General features: G+C 61.4%; 1 protein-coding gene across 2 annotated transcripts in view; it reads left to right on the top strand.

Moving 5' to 3' along the window:
• ADGRL1 (adhesion G protein-coupled receptor L1) overlaps positions 1-12,961 on the top strand; it is a 65,663-nt gene that overhangs the window by 20,115 nt on the left and 32,587 nt on the right. Inside the window, exon 1 of one of the 2 annotated variants that reach the window (XM_032395932.1) lies at positions 2,197-2,713. The exons of the other annotated variant lie outside the window; for it this stretch is intronic. The gene's annotated coding sequence lies outside the window, so the exon portion shown is untranslated. Of the gene's footprint in view, positions 1-2,196; positions 2,714-12,961 lie in introns of those variants that run through there. 2 annotated transcript variants of the gene reach the window in all.

Here is a 12,961-nt window from a genome sequence, read left to right as displayed (position 1 = left end):
TTGCAGATGTTCAATTTGGGCTTTCTTAGATACTCAGAGTTCCCACCCAAGTCTGCCCCAAGTTTTGTGTATTTACCTCCCCAAACCCTCCCACTGCTACTTCCAACCTATTCATCACCCATTCTGCAGAGCCAAGCTGGGGTGGCAATGCATTCTCTTTCCTGGAGACAGAAAAAGAGGTTTGCCCTCCTCCCCTTCCTCAGCTCTTTCCCTTCCTCTATAATCCAGATCCGGATTTGTCTGCCCTACTTCTCCACCAAACCCCACTGTACATATGCCCACTCTGGACCCATCAAGATTCAGCCCGGACTTTGGACTTTGCTTGCGCTGGCTGCTTTACTATTTAGGCCCCGCTTGGATGGATTCCCTTCCCTGAGGATCCAAACCAGGGATTTGCTCCTCCCCATCCAACAGTCCGAGAGTTGCACCCATCTTTCATAAAACGGACCCGGCAGCCAGGCTTCCAGTGCCCATCTCCTGAGATCCTAACCGGATCTTACCTCGCAGGACCTTCCAGTAGCCCTCACTCTTCCAGTTTTCCCCCAGCCCCCACCTGGCACTGAGTTATCTATTCAGCTGAAGTGCTTATTTTTGGCCTGGGGCCCGGTTTTATAGCCCCCACTGTGGGTCTTGGCAGTGACAGTCTGGTTCTGGGGATCCAAGCCAGGTTGGACAGCCTTCCCCACCCTGGAGAAGGGGTGCGGGGCTCCCTCTGCAGCTTCAGCCTGAAACCTGCCCCTCACCTCACTCAGCCACATGCCTAGGAACCCTCTGGTTCCTTGCCCTACTTCTTCCAAGTCCACCAGCTGCAGTGTAGTTGCTGGGCTGTGAAATTCCGTACCGGGTTTTTGCTCTTGCCAAGAACATAAAATTCATTTTTTTTCTCTCCACCCTCCCCCGCCCCCCCCCCGTCCGTCTCCCCTCCCAAAGCTAGACTTTTGAGGCGTTTATAGATACAACCACCACCTAACACTCCCCTCCCCGCCCCTGCTGCCCCGTCAGCTCCAAGCCCTTGTCCGGTTGCCCAGGATCCTCTCCTGGGGTCTTGTCCTGTGTCGCAGATTCCGGTCCAAGCTTTGCGTCCCTCCCCCGTCTTTTCTTGTAGGTCTAGTCTCCCAGGGTAGCGGCCTCTTCAGTGCATTCCCTTTGCATCGCCTCTCTGGATCCTGAAGCCGCTTTTACCAGCCTGCTTCGTTGCAGCCAGCGCTCCGGATTCCTTGGTGCGGGAGTCCAGCCCTCCTTTTGCCCCTCCCCCTTGCATGTCTCTGCCAGAAAGATTGGGGCAGCCTGTGCCGCCTCAGCCACTAAGCAGCCCCTTCCTGAAGCCCCCTGCGAGCCCAGGTCTGGAAATTCTAGGCCAGGTCTTGCTTGCTCCCACTGCATTAGGCATGACGCATTACTCCGTCTCCCGAGGATGAATCCGGCCCCAAATTTGCGTGCCCCGGCTGCATTTGGCCCTGTCGCAGCTACCTCCCCCCGCCCCCCCCCCACCTTCCTCCCATCTCTGTCTAATCCGATCCGGGTTTTGCATACCCCTTCCAGAGCTCCTCCATTTCTCCCTTCGCCGGCTCCGCGTCTTTCCTTTACTTAACTGCCGGCGAAATCCTCTCCGGGTCTTCCTTGCGCCCGTCTCCCTTCCCCCACTCCCCGTTCCGACGCTGCGACCCAGCACGTCGCCTTCTCTCTCTCCGCTTTTCCAGAGGGGCTGGAGGAGGCAGGGGGAAGGAAAGTCTAGTCCGGGTTTTCGGGTCGGCCCCCGGTGCGCTCGCGCTGGTTGCGGCGGCCGATCCCCGGCCGCGGCTCCGGGCCGGGTTTTGCGCGCGCCCGCCGCCCCCCTCCCGGAGCGGGTGCGTCGGGGAGAGGGGCGAGCAGGCGGCTTGTCATTGCTGGTGCCCGGCGCCGGCTCGGTCCGCGCGTCCTGCGGTGCCCACGGGCCCGGCCCCGGCTCCGGCGCCCCCCCTCCGGCCGCCCCGGGGGCGCGACGCCGCCGCTCCCGCCTCCAGCCGCGCCCCCCCAGCTCCGCGCCGCCTGCCCCCAACCCGAGCCCCCCGCGGCCACTGCGGGGAGCCCGAGCCGTCGGCGCGGGAGCTGTTGGCGCTGCGGCGCCTCCGCCCCGCCGTCTGCCGAGGAGGCCCCGGCGGATGGGGCCGCGCGGGCCCCGGAGCGGCGCCGCCGGGCGGCGGGGGGCTGCAGGGGCGCTCCGGCTGGCCCGTTAACTCCTCGGCCACCGCCGCCGCCGTCAGAGGGGGCTGGGAAGTCGCCTGGGCGCACACGTGCCGCCTCCGTCGGGGCCGCGGAGCTGCGGGGGAGATGCGGGCCGCTGTCGGCGCCGCCTCGGGGGGCTCCGCCTCGCCCCAGCCCCCGGAGCTCTGACGCCGCCCCCGCCCCGCCGCCTCCGTCGCCTCCCTCCCGGGAGGGGCGCGGACCCGCTCGCCCCCAGCCCCGAGCCTCCGCTGCCGCGAGGGGGCCGCCTCTGGAGCTGTGTAATCCGCTTTTTTTTTTTTTTAATTTTTTTTTTTTTTTTTTAATTTTTGGTTAGTGGCGGCGGTGCTGGGCCGGGGGGAAGGAGGGGACACGGAGGCCGCCCTCGCCCCGCCACCCCTCACCCTTTTCCCCCCCGCCCCGGTTCCGGGAGATGTGCCGGGCGGGAGGCCGGGGTTCGCGGAGCCGCAGGAGAGACGCGCAGGGCCGACCCCAGAGCTGCGCTGGACAGGTGAGTGTCTGCGGGCCCAGGGCGAGGGGGACACCGCACCTGGGCCAGGTGTGGGGGCCGAGGCGGATGGGGGCAGGACCGGAGCCGAGGCCTGTCCGGGCCGCGAAGGGGGAGGGGATGCTGGAGCCGCGACTCCCCGCACCTGAGCTGGAGGGGAGTCGGGGGCGGCCTGCACTTCATACCCAACGGCTTGGGGGTCAAGAGGGGCGGCCCCCACGGAGCGCCGGGGACGCGGGGGTGCGGATGGGCGGCCGCGGGGTGCCGGCGGGGGGAGGGGACCGCGAGTGTGCCCGCGCGTGGCTGCGTGTGCCCGCGCGCGCGCCAGCCTTTGTGGGGAAGCGGCGCGGCGGTGCCTGCGTGTCCCCGGTGCGTGTGCGCGCGGGTGCTTGGCGCCCTGTTTGTGTAGGTGTCTGGGTGTGAGCGGAGAGGGTGCGTGTGCGCGCCGTGCGCGGGCCCCGGCCCCCGGAGGAGCTGTGTCGGGGGCTGGCACCGCAGGATGCTGGGCCGCGGATTGTTTTTCTCCCGGAGGCAGAGACGCGGTGGATGGGGAGGGGTCTGTCTGGGGGTCCGGCCGGCTGCAGCCCGGGGGGCACCGCTGTCAGGAGGTGTGCAGCCCGGCGGCGTCTTCTCTCTCTCCGCGGTACCCGGTTAAGCATGGGAAGCTGTGGGGTTTGAGCCGCCCCGATTCGGGCTTCGACGGGGAGAGCCCTCCCTCTCCCCCGGGTGCTCATTGGGTAGAGCTATGGGGCTTCGACTGTCATCCTCGCCCTGAGGGTCCTGGTACAGAAGCTCGGACCAGAAGAGGGTGGAGAGTGCTGTGGGTGCTCCAGCCTCGGCCAGAAAATGCCCCTGCAGGCATTGCTCCGGTGCACCCCTGGCACCCATCTGAAGACAGCACCCTCCTGGCACAGCCCCCCTACGCACAGCCCTGTCCCTGCCCGTCCGGTCTAGGTCAGCACCCAGCCCCGTGCTCGCCCAGCACCTCACTGTACGTCCCTGGGCCATAACCACCGCCCCCCATGACCCTCCCCGGCCGTGGCAGCTGCGTGGGTGTCCCGCCCTCCCAGTCTGGAGGCAGGTTCCCCTTTCCTCCTGGCTTCTGCAGGACCCAGAGCCTGGGTTTGTCTGCCCACATCCAAACATGTGGTGTGCCTGGGGGACCAGGGGGAGGGGTTCAAAATGGCTGCCAAGATGGCTGGTCGCCTCTCCGCCTCTGTCTGTTTCTCTTTCTCTCTTTCCCTTTTCTGCTTGCTCTGTTCCCTTAGCTGCTACCAGAGTCACCGCAGAGAAGGGTTTGGACAGTGTGGGGACAGGTGTGGGGGACTCCTAAGGGTGATGTCTGCTCTAGGCCTGTTGACCTCGATGCTGCTTGCTTCTTGGAGAGAGGCTGTGCGTCTCTGCCCTTCTTTCCAGCACCCCAGGGGCCGGCAAGAGCTTGTAACCTGACCCTAGACTCAACCCCTTCAGCCCAGCCAACAGCTTGGGGGCTCCCTGCCCTCCAACCTGCTCTTCTAGGCCTGACACCCTGAACTGATCATTTGGGGTGTTGTGGTGCCCCATGGAGGGTCCCCATCTCTCCTCCCCTCCATTTGCCCCATGGCCAGGGGCTCAGGACTCCGGGTGGGCCTGGGTCAGGCCCCAGCTGTGGGGGCAGGTGACTTCTCCTTCCTCCTGTCTCCCCACCCACTAATACCAAATTTATTACTTAAAAGTAGGATGAAAACAGGGAGAATAAGAGAAGGAATACAACCTTCATTATCATATCGAGAAAATTATCCGTGATTTTCCTAACTAGCAATTTGCCTGCCATGCCGTTCAGAACTGACTTGCCCATTAATTACAGAGATGAAAAATCATCTGGAAAGCGGAAAAGGGAACTAATTCGATCCCTGGCTGGTGGCAGCGGCACCCATGCACTGAGCCACATACGTGTGTGCTCACATGTGAGGGCCCGCCTCCCTCCTCTCCCTCAGTGACCCCCCGTGGGGCCTTAGCCCGCCCCATGCCGTGGGTGCTGCCCTCCAAATGCCCCACTAGGCCATCCCTCCACAGCGCACCCATCCCAACCCCTACTCTTGGGGAGCTGGCTTAAGGCATGATCACCCCTGCTAATGCCTGATCTTGGGCTTGGAGGCTATGCAGGGTTAGGGAGGGTGGGGAGCTGGGGACCAGCGTACCTGGGCCCTGGTGCCTGTAGGGAGGAGGTGGAAGGGAGACTCGTGAAGCCCTGTTTCTATTCCCAGCGTGCCCTGGGGAGCCCCTTCTCCTGAGGGGGCCTAGGAGAACCCTCCAGACATGTGGGGGAGGGGCTGGCAGGCTCCCTGGCTTCTCTGAAGTCTGCACCAAGCCGTCTGGACTCCGAGCCCCCCCCCCCATACCTCCACCTGTGAAAGCCACCTGCGTCTGGAGTTTGCAGCCTCCCTGTACCCCCCCACCAGCCGGGCTGGTAGGAGAGCATGAGGTGCTTCAGCCCCAACTTGGGCATCTGGTGGGAGGGGGTGCTGATCCCAGGAGGTTGTGCTGCTGGGCTAGAGTGGGTACCCCGATGAGGAAGAGGAGGAGCGGGATCCCTGCCGTCCCCACCCTCCTGGTCCCCACCCGCCAGCCGTGGGGAGCTGGAGCTCCAGGGCTCTGCTCCCTCCTACCTCTCCAGCCAGCTGTGTGGCCAAGGACAAGGCTCCGGTTTCTATGTGGGCGCCTCTCGGGGATCCGATTTCCAGACGCCAGACACTTCCCCTCTTCCAGACCCCTCTTTGGGGGGCGGGAGGGGTTCCCTGGGTCTGGAAGCAGACCTGGCTGCAGTGACCCTGGAGGTGCCTGGGCTGGGTCTTGGCCACCCCCGTGAAAGAGGAAAGCAGGGTCCCCGGAGGAGGCTGCTGCTGAACAGAGCCATGGGGGCGGGGGTCTCAGCACCCCCGGAATCCAGTCCTCCGTTCGATGTCTGTGTGTGTTCCGTGTGTGGTTTGGATGGTGACCTGGCTAAGCCTGTGTGTGACCACGTGTCCGCAGGCTAGCCCTATGCTGGTCGGGCTCTCCTGGGTGCTGGGGCTGTGAGTTTGGCAGAGTGGGCGGCCCGTGCGTGTCCGTGGCCCTGCACAGGAGGAGGGTCTGCGTCTTACGTGCGCTTGCAGCCGTGTGCCCACGGGGTGTGTGCACGGGGCTCCTCGGGACCGGGCTGGGGGCACTTCTTCACGCAGTCTGTGAGCACGTGCCAAGTGTCTTGTCTCAGGCACTGTGCTGGCGATGCCATGGGGACAGTGCCCTGGTCCTGTCCTCACAGAGCTCACAGTCTGGCCACACATAGCGACTTGAGTCAAGAGGCTTGTATCACAGGAGTCGGGGAGAAAGCTTATGTCTCCTTTCTGGAGTGGCCGGGGTCCCAGCTGGGGAGGGGGCAGCCCCGGAGTCGGAAGGTAGCAGCCCCCGCATCCAGGCACTGCCGCAGGTCAGGCAGTGGGGCATCTTGGGGTTTGGCCCTGCGTGATCTTCCCCATCACCTCATCCCCTTCACTCCCTCTTTCCTTGCCGCTCCACCAACATCTAAGCAAGATTCCACCCCAGGGCCTTTGCACTGGCTGTTCTTCCACCTGGGACTCTCACCCAGACATCTGCAAGGCTTTTGCTCCTTCACCCGCTTCAGATGTCACCCCCCCTCCCAGTAACCTTTACCCCGTGCAGCCTGTTTAAAATCGCAGCCTCCCACCTACCTCCTGACTTTTCCGAGCACGGATGGCTTTTCTCACACTGTAATTTTCTTGATTTATTATGCCTGTTTATTTATCATCCCAACCAGGATCCAAGTGCTCAGGAAGTTTGTTACTCAAGGTTTGCTTTTGGATCCAAGATGCCTAGACTCCTCCCTGGCCCACAGTAGGTGTTCAAGGGATCTTACCTGAGTGAATGGGAAGGGGTCTGTCAAAGGACTGGAGACTCCCAGGTGAGTCCTCTGGCTATGCATAGCAAGGACTCCCCATCCATCCTGCCCCTCTGGGGGGATTGAGGGCTGGCACTGGGGGCCTGACCGGGCCAGCTCTGCACCTGTCCGCCGTACCCACCTGTGAGTACTCTCTCTGAGGTGGCCTCGTGGGTGCCCCAGTGGGTGAGGGTACGTGTATAGAGCCACCTGCCCATGGAACTGTGCGTGCGCTGTGGGGTTTAGAGCCTGCGGTGGGAAATGTAGGGGCCCTCTGCTCAGGCAGGGGCTAGGAAACCCAGGGTCAGGGCCTGAGCAGCCCCTCCTCCTGGGGCACTGACGCAGCCTCTCTCTCTCATGGGGTGAGACCCTCACGCTTGTTTCAGGCTGCGTGGGCCCTGGCGAAATAGCGGAGCAGAAGCCCTCTGCTTCCCCACCCTGAACTCCAAAATTGGGGGAAGATAAAAATTCAATATATAGATGCTGAGGCTAAAAATAGCCCTGCCCCCCAAAGTTAAAAATAGCCAGTGCCCCTCCCTGAGATGCTCAGAATACCCTGGAAGTCAGGAGTGGGCAAGCCAGGAAGCCAAGCGGATGCCCGTGTCCCGCCACTGGAGAGGCGGTGCAGGCAGGCCAGGGGCCCGGGGCCGGCTCTCTAGGCCAGGGTCTCCCAGACATGGCAGTCCGGATATTGGGGCTGGTCGTTCTTTGTGTGGGCTGTCCTGGGTATCCTAGGACCTTGAGCAGCATCCCTGGTCTGCACCCTCTAAATACCAGTGGCATCCTTCCCACCCCCAGTTGAGACACCTAAAAAGGTCCCCAGACGTTGCCAAACAGCCTGGAGTAGAGAACAAAATTGTCCCGCGTTGAGGACCACCGCTCAGGACTGGGGTCGGCAGACTTTCTCTGTGAAGAGCCAGACAGTAAATCCCGGAGACGGGCAGGTGGCCTGGCTGCTGTCCTGCATATTCTCCCTCTGCCTCTTCCTCATAACCTTTCAAAAGTGGCAAGAGCACTCTTAGTCCACTGGCTGTGCAAAAACAGTCAGTCGCTGGGCCCTAGGTGGACAGCTCCTGCCCCAGAGTGCCCCCCAGTTGCCCTTGGTGGTGGAAGTTGGGGGACCTGTGGATGCACCCTCCTCAGCAGAGAAGCAGCCCCGTTTGGGGCACGCTTGTGCACTTAAGGACATGGCAAGTCTGGTACAGTCTGTCCCTGTCACCTCCCTGCCCTCACCTCTTCCTACTGCCCCACGCTCACGCCACTGGTCACACTGGCTTCCTCACTTGTCCTCAAACATGCATCGGCCAGCCCCAGGACCTTTGCACAGGCTGTGCCCTCTGACAGGAACTCTTTTCTCTTCCTTGGCCACCTGTATGGCTCCTCCCTTTGCGGAGCTTTGCAGGGCTTTGCCGAAGTGTCTGGTCTTTCTAGATCCCCCTATTTTAAATTGTACACATGCACACACCCCCACTGCCCCCCCCCCCACACACACCCCAGAGCCCCTGTTCCTCCACAAAACTAGTACATCATAGAATTGACTTCTTTAGTGCTCTTTGTGTCCGGCTCATCCACGGATGTCTGTCCAGCTCCTAGGTCAGTGCCTGGTACCTAGGTGCTCTAAAAAGGATATGTGAGGTCGCCTTATATTACTTCTAAGCCCTGTGGCCACCACGGGAGGCTTCCATCCCATTTCCCTGGGGAGAGACAGAATTCAGAGGAAGAACATGGGGGGCCTCATCACACAGCCCGAAGTGGGCAGAGCTGGGATTTGAACGTACGACCCTGGGACTCTTCCCTCTTGTCCTGCTGGGCATCATGTCCGCCTCCCTCTGGTCTCTGTATTCCCCGCCCTGCCTCTTCACTGCCAGCATCTGGAGGCCCAGAGGCTCCTGCCACCTCCACCCTCTGCCTTGGGCCGTGGCTCCTACCACTTCTTTCAGCTGTGCTCTGTCATGCTCAAAGTGCAAGGCTCTGGGATGGGCAGTGAACAGTATGAAGTGGAAACGGACCACAGGCCTCCATAGTACCAACCTCCTGTGGTAAGGAGCTTAGAGGAGGCACCTGGCCAGTCTATAAGTCAGGGAGGGCTTCCTGGGGGAGGGGGCCTCCCAGCTGCAGCCTGGAGGGGGAAGGAGGGATAAAGTGGAGGGGAGAGAGAGTATGTGAGGAGAGGCCTGCCTGAGTTCAGAAAGAAGGTGGTGGCTCAAAGGGGAAAATGTAAGAGGTTTTACGGCCAGGCATGTAGAAAGGAGGCTGGAGGCTGGTCTTGGCAGAAGAATTGAGTATGTGCCATGAGGTGTGTCCATGGGGCTGGGAAGGCCTATGGAGGGGTCAAGGAGCACCAGACAGGATGAGAATATTCAGCGTGAGTTCTCTCTGGCTCCTGGGAGGGAGAGAACCACAGAGGGAAGCAGGGGGGTCAGGAAGCCAGCAGGAAGAGGAAGCCACTGTGGGCTGTCAAAGTGAAGACTCTGGAAAGGGCCTTGAGACATTAGAGATGGGCTGGTGCGGGGGTTCTCAAGACAGGAGTTGACATGGTTTGCTGGGTGGTTGGTAGGAGGGTGAAGAAAGGAAGCATGGGCTAAATGGCAGGATTCTGGCGTTGACGGCTGAGTGGACAGGGAGAGAAAAGGGGTGGGGGTGGGGCTCACCCACTGCTCTCAGCAGCCCCCACCTCCCCCCAGTCTAATCTCCCTTGGCAGCAGAAGGAGTCTCTGAACTTCTGAGTCAGGCCATGCCCCTCCTCTGTTCAGAATCCTCCTTGGATCCCACCTCACTTGGAGATAAAAGCCTGTCCTACCCTCGACTCACAAGGCCCTGCTAGCTCTGTCCTTTAACCTGCCCTTGCCCTCACTTCTTTCCACTCTCCCCCTTGCTCACTGGGCCGCAGCCACGCTCCAGCAGATTCTGCCTCAGGACCTTTGCACATGCTGTTCCCGCTGCCCAGGATGTTCTTTCCCCAGGTACCTAGATGGCTCACCTCCTTGACACTTCTGCTAAAATGTCTCCCTCTGGGAGAGGTGTTCCCTGACCACCCCGTTTACATTTGTACCCACAGATACACCCCCACCGCCATCCTCCCCTTCACGCCTATTTTCCTCCAAAGCACTTGTGACCCAGTCGGAACTAGGTAACTATGCACTGAATGGATGACCTGTTCTCTGGGTCTGTTTTGTCTCTGTTCATTAAACAAATTAATAAGTACTTGTTCTTGCCCAGGACTGGGCATGCAACAGAGAGCCAGACTGACCGATGATGGAACTTTCCCTGAGGAGTCCCCAGCTGGTGGGAAAGATAGACGTTCAACAACAGAGCCAAGTCCAATTAGTGGGGACAAACGTGGAGGCCCAGTGTGCCATGGGTGTGGGAGTAGGAGAGACCAACGCAGGCAGTCCTGGGGGCAGAACCTTTTGAAGGAAGAGTGGGGGCAGGGACAGGAGCCCTAGCACTGTGTGTATGGGCAAGGGAGAGGTGTATGGGGTGGGGGCAGGCACCTTAGGAAGCTAGAGCAGAGAAGGGATTGACAAGGTGGCTGGAGACCAGAGCCTGAGATGCTATGCTAGGGCGTCTGAGACAATAGGTAGCCATGGAGGGTGGTAGGCTGGGAAGGACATGATTGGGTTTTCATCTTACAAAGATCACTTGGGCTGGGCGGAGAGCAGATGGGGTGGGAGTGGCAGATAGATGGGGGAGACCAGGGAGGAGGCCTGGGGGGAAAAGCGACTGCTTCGAATCACCCCCACCCCTCTGTGGTCCAGTGCCACTGGGCAGCCAGAGTGACCTTTTAAAACTGACAAATCAGACAAACCCCACCCTGTGGCGCTGACATCTAGTGGGAGAAAGATAACAGACAGTAAAATGCACGGCTGGCATGCCGGTGATGGGTGCCATGGAGAAAAAAGCCAGGATAGGATGGAGGAGTGCTGGGACCAGCAGGGCCGCCCTGAGCAGGCGATGTTGGAGCAAAGAGCTCGAGGAGGCAAGGGAGGAGCCGTGCGGGCATTTGGGGAGGAGAGAAGAGCCTGTGCAAAGGCCCTGTGCAAAGGCCCTGAGACGGGACTGTGCCTGATGGCTTCCTCCAGGAACCAGGGGCTGAGTGAGCAAGGAGGAGAGTGGGAGGAGCTGTGGGCAGGGCCGTGTGTGCCCCAGGGAGGACTTGGGCTTTTGCTCTGAGTGAGGTAGGAGTCATAGAAGGTTCTGAGCCGAGGAGGAATGCGCCCTGACCCAGGTACTCACTGGCGCCCTCTGGCTGCTGTGGGAGGAACAGGCTGCGGGCAGCAAGGGCCGGAGACCTGAGAGGAGGCAGCAGGTCTGACCAGGGGCAGGTGATGGGGCTGGACCAGGGAGGGCCGAGGAGTGGGAGGTGAGCAGATCCTGCAGGAGGGGCCGCAGGAGCTGCTGGGGTTGGATGTGGGGTGAGGAGAGAGGGGTCCAGGAGGAGCACTTGGGGGGACTGAGCTGTCCTCTGGGGGAGATGGAGGGAGATGGGGCTGGAGTGGAAGGTTTGGGGAGGACCCTGCCCTCTCTGAGCCCACAGTGCCCTTCGCAGAGAGGGCTGCGTGCTGGGCACTGCCTGGACACTTGCCCCACCTCTGCAAGGTTTATCTGTTAGTCCCCGAGGGGAGCTGGGGAAATGCACTGAGAGAGGCAAAGAGCTAAGCCTGAGGCACACAGCAGGTTCAGACCCGGGAGCCTTTCCTTGTACCTTCCCCGGGGGCCTGCTGCATCCTTTTTTTTAAGATTTTATTTACTTATTTGACAGAGAGAGGGAGAGAGAGCACACAAGCAGGGGGAGCGGCAGGCAGAGGGAGAGGGAGAAGCAGGCTCCCCACTGAGCAGAGACGCCGATATGGGGCTCAGTCCCAGGACCCCAGGATCATGACCTGAACTGAAGGCAGACACAACCGACTGAGCCACCCGGGTGGCCTGGCCTGCTGCTTCCTTACTCTGCCATGCCAGAGGGCTTCGTGGAGGAGGCAGGCTTGTGGTGCTGGGCTCTCAGGCTGCTGGCTTTGGGGCTAGAAGCAGGAGACTCTTCCGTGAAGGGGCAGGGCCGTGAGGGGCCCAGAGCCCCCTCTGTTGGTGCCCTCCCCCCCCCCAGGCATTCAAACTCCCACCCACTCAAGCAGAGGGTTGCCATGGCAGCTGCACTCTAGGGCAGACTGGAGGCGCCCCCTCTCCTCCTGTCACCTTCCCCTGCCCCATTTCAGGGCACCTGAGGACAGAGCCTGGGCCATGTCACCCATCCCCAGGACCCCTGCTACACGCCCCCTTGACTTGACACCAACGTGGGGCTCAGGAGCAAACAGAGGCAGGTGTGGGTGAGGCTGGTGGGCTGCGCACGTGACCTGGGGGTTGGACGTGCCTGGGGTCTAGTCCCCTTCATGGGACGGCAGGAGGCCCAATTTCCCATGCATTCGGTTAGGGTCACCCAAGTCTGCTGAGGCTGAGGTGGGGACAGACGCAGGTGCAGGCGCCTCTGGCCCTGTGGCTGCAGCCCCTGTGGGTGTGCCCAGCTCTGAGGGTGCTGTCACACGCGTGCAGCGGGGGGGCTGCAGGAGGGGCTTCTCCCGGCCACCGGGGGCTCCCCAGCCCAGCTTGGCGGGGCCAACCTGCCTGGGTCAAAGTCCCCTTATCACTTGGGTGCCCTGGGTCCTCACGTTCCTCCTCTGTAAGATGTAGGCGTGTGCCTCTCCCCTAACCCCCCCACCCCATGTACTCAGTGCCTGTGGGTTAAATGAGCTGTGTGTATACAGTGCTTGGAATGGGGCACCGAGGTGTCGGCTGCTGTCCCCGGCATCACGGGAGGTTCTGGGACTGGAGATCCAGCAGGCCTCCCACTCCCATAGTTTGTGAAAGGCTCTCCCCAGCTCTGCGTCCCAGCCCACCATGTGTCCTGACCCCCCGTGCCAGTTTGCTAGGGTTGCTGCGACAAAGTACCGCAGACCGGACGGCTTTGACAACAGAAACTCACTGTCCTAGCTCCGGGGCCCCGAAGTCCAAGATCGGAGTGTGGGCCGGGCCGGTTCCTTCCGGAGGCTCTGAGGGAGTCTGCCTGCGCCTCCCGCATGGCTTCTGGGGGTTCGCTGGCAGTCCTTGGCATTCCTTGGCTCATAGACGCATCGCCCCGACCTCTGCCTCCGTCTTCGCGTGGCGTACTCCCTGTGCGTGAGTCTGTGTCTAAGTATCTCCTTTTTGTAAAGACACCAGTCACACTGGACGAGGGTTCACCCTAATGACCTCATTTTAACTTGATTACCTTTTTAAAGACCAAATAAGGTCCCATCCTGAGGTGCTGGAGAACAGGACTCCAACGTATCTTTTTTTTGGCAGCG

Source organism: Phoca vitulina, unplaced genomic scaffold (assembly GCF_004348235.1).
Source record: "Phoca vitulina isolate PV1807 unplaced genomic scaffold, GSC_HSeal_1.0 scaffold89, whole genome shotgun sequence".
Taxonomy (NCBI): domain Eukaryota; kingdom Metazoa; phylum Chordata; class Mammalia; order Carnivora; family Phocidae; genus Phoca; species Phoca vitulina.
This window is presented reverse-complemented; position numbering and strand designations above follow the sequence as displayed.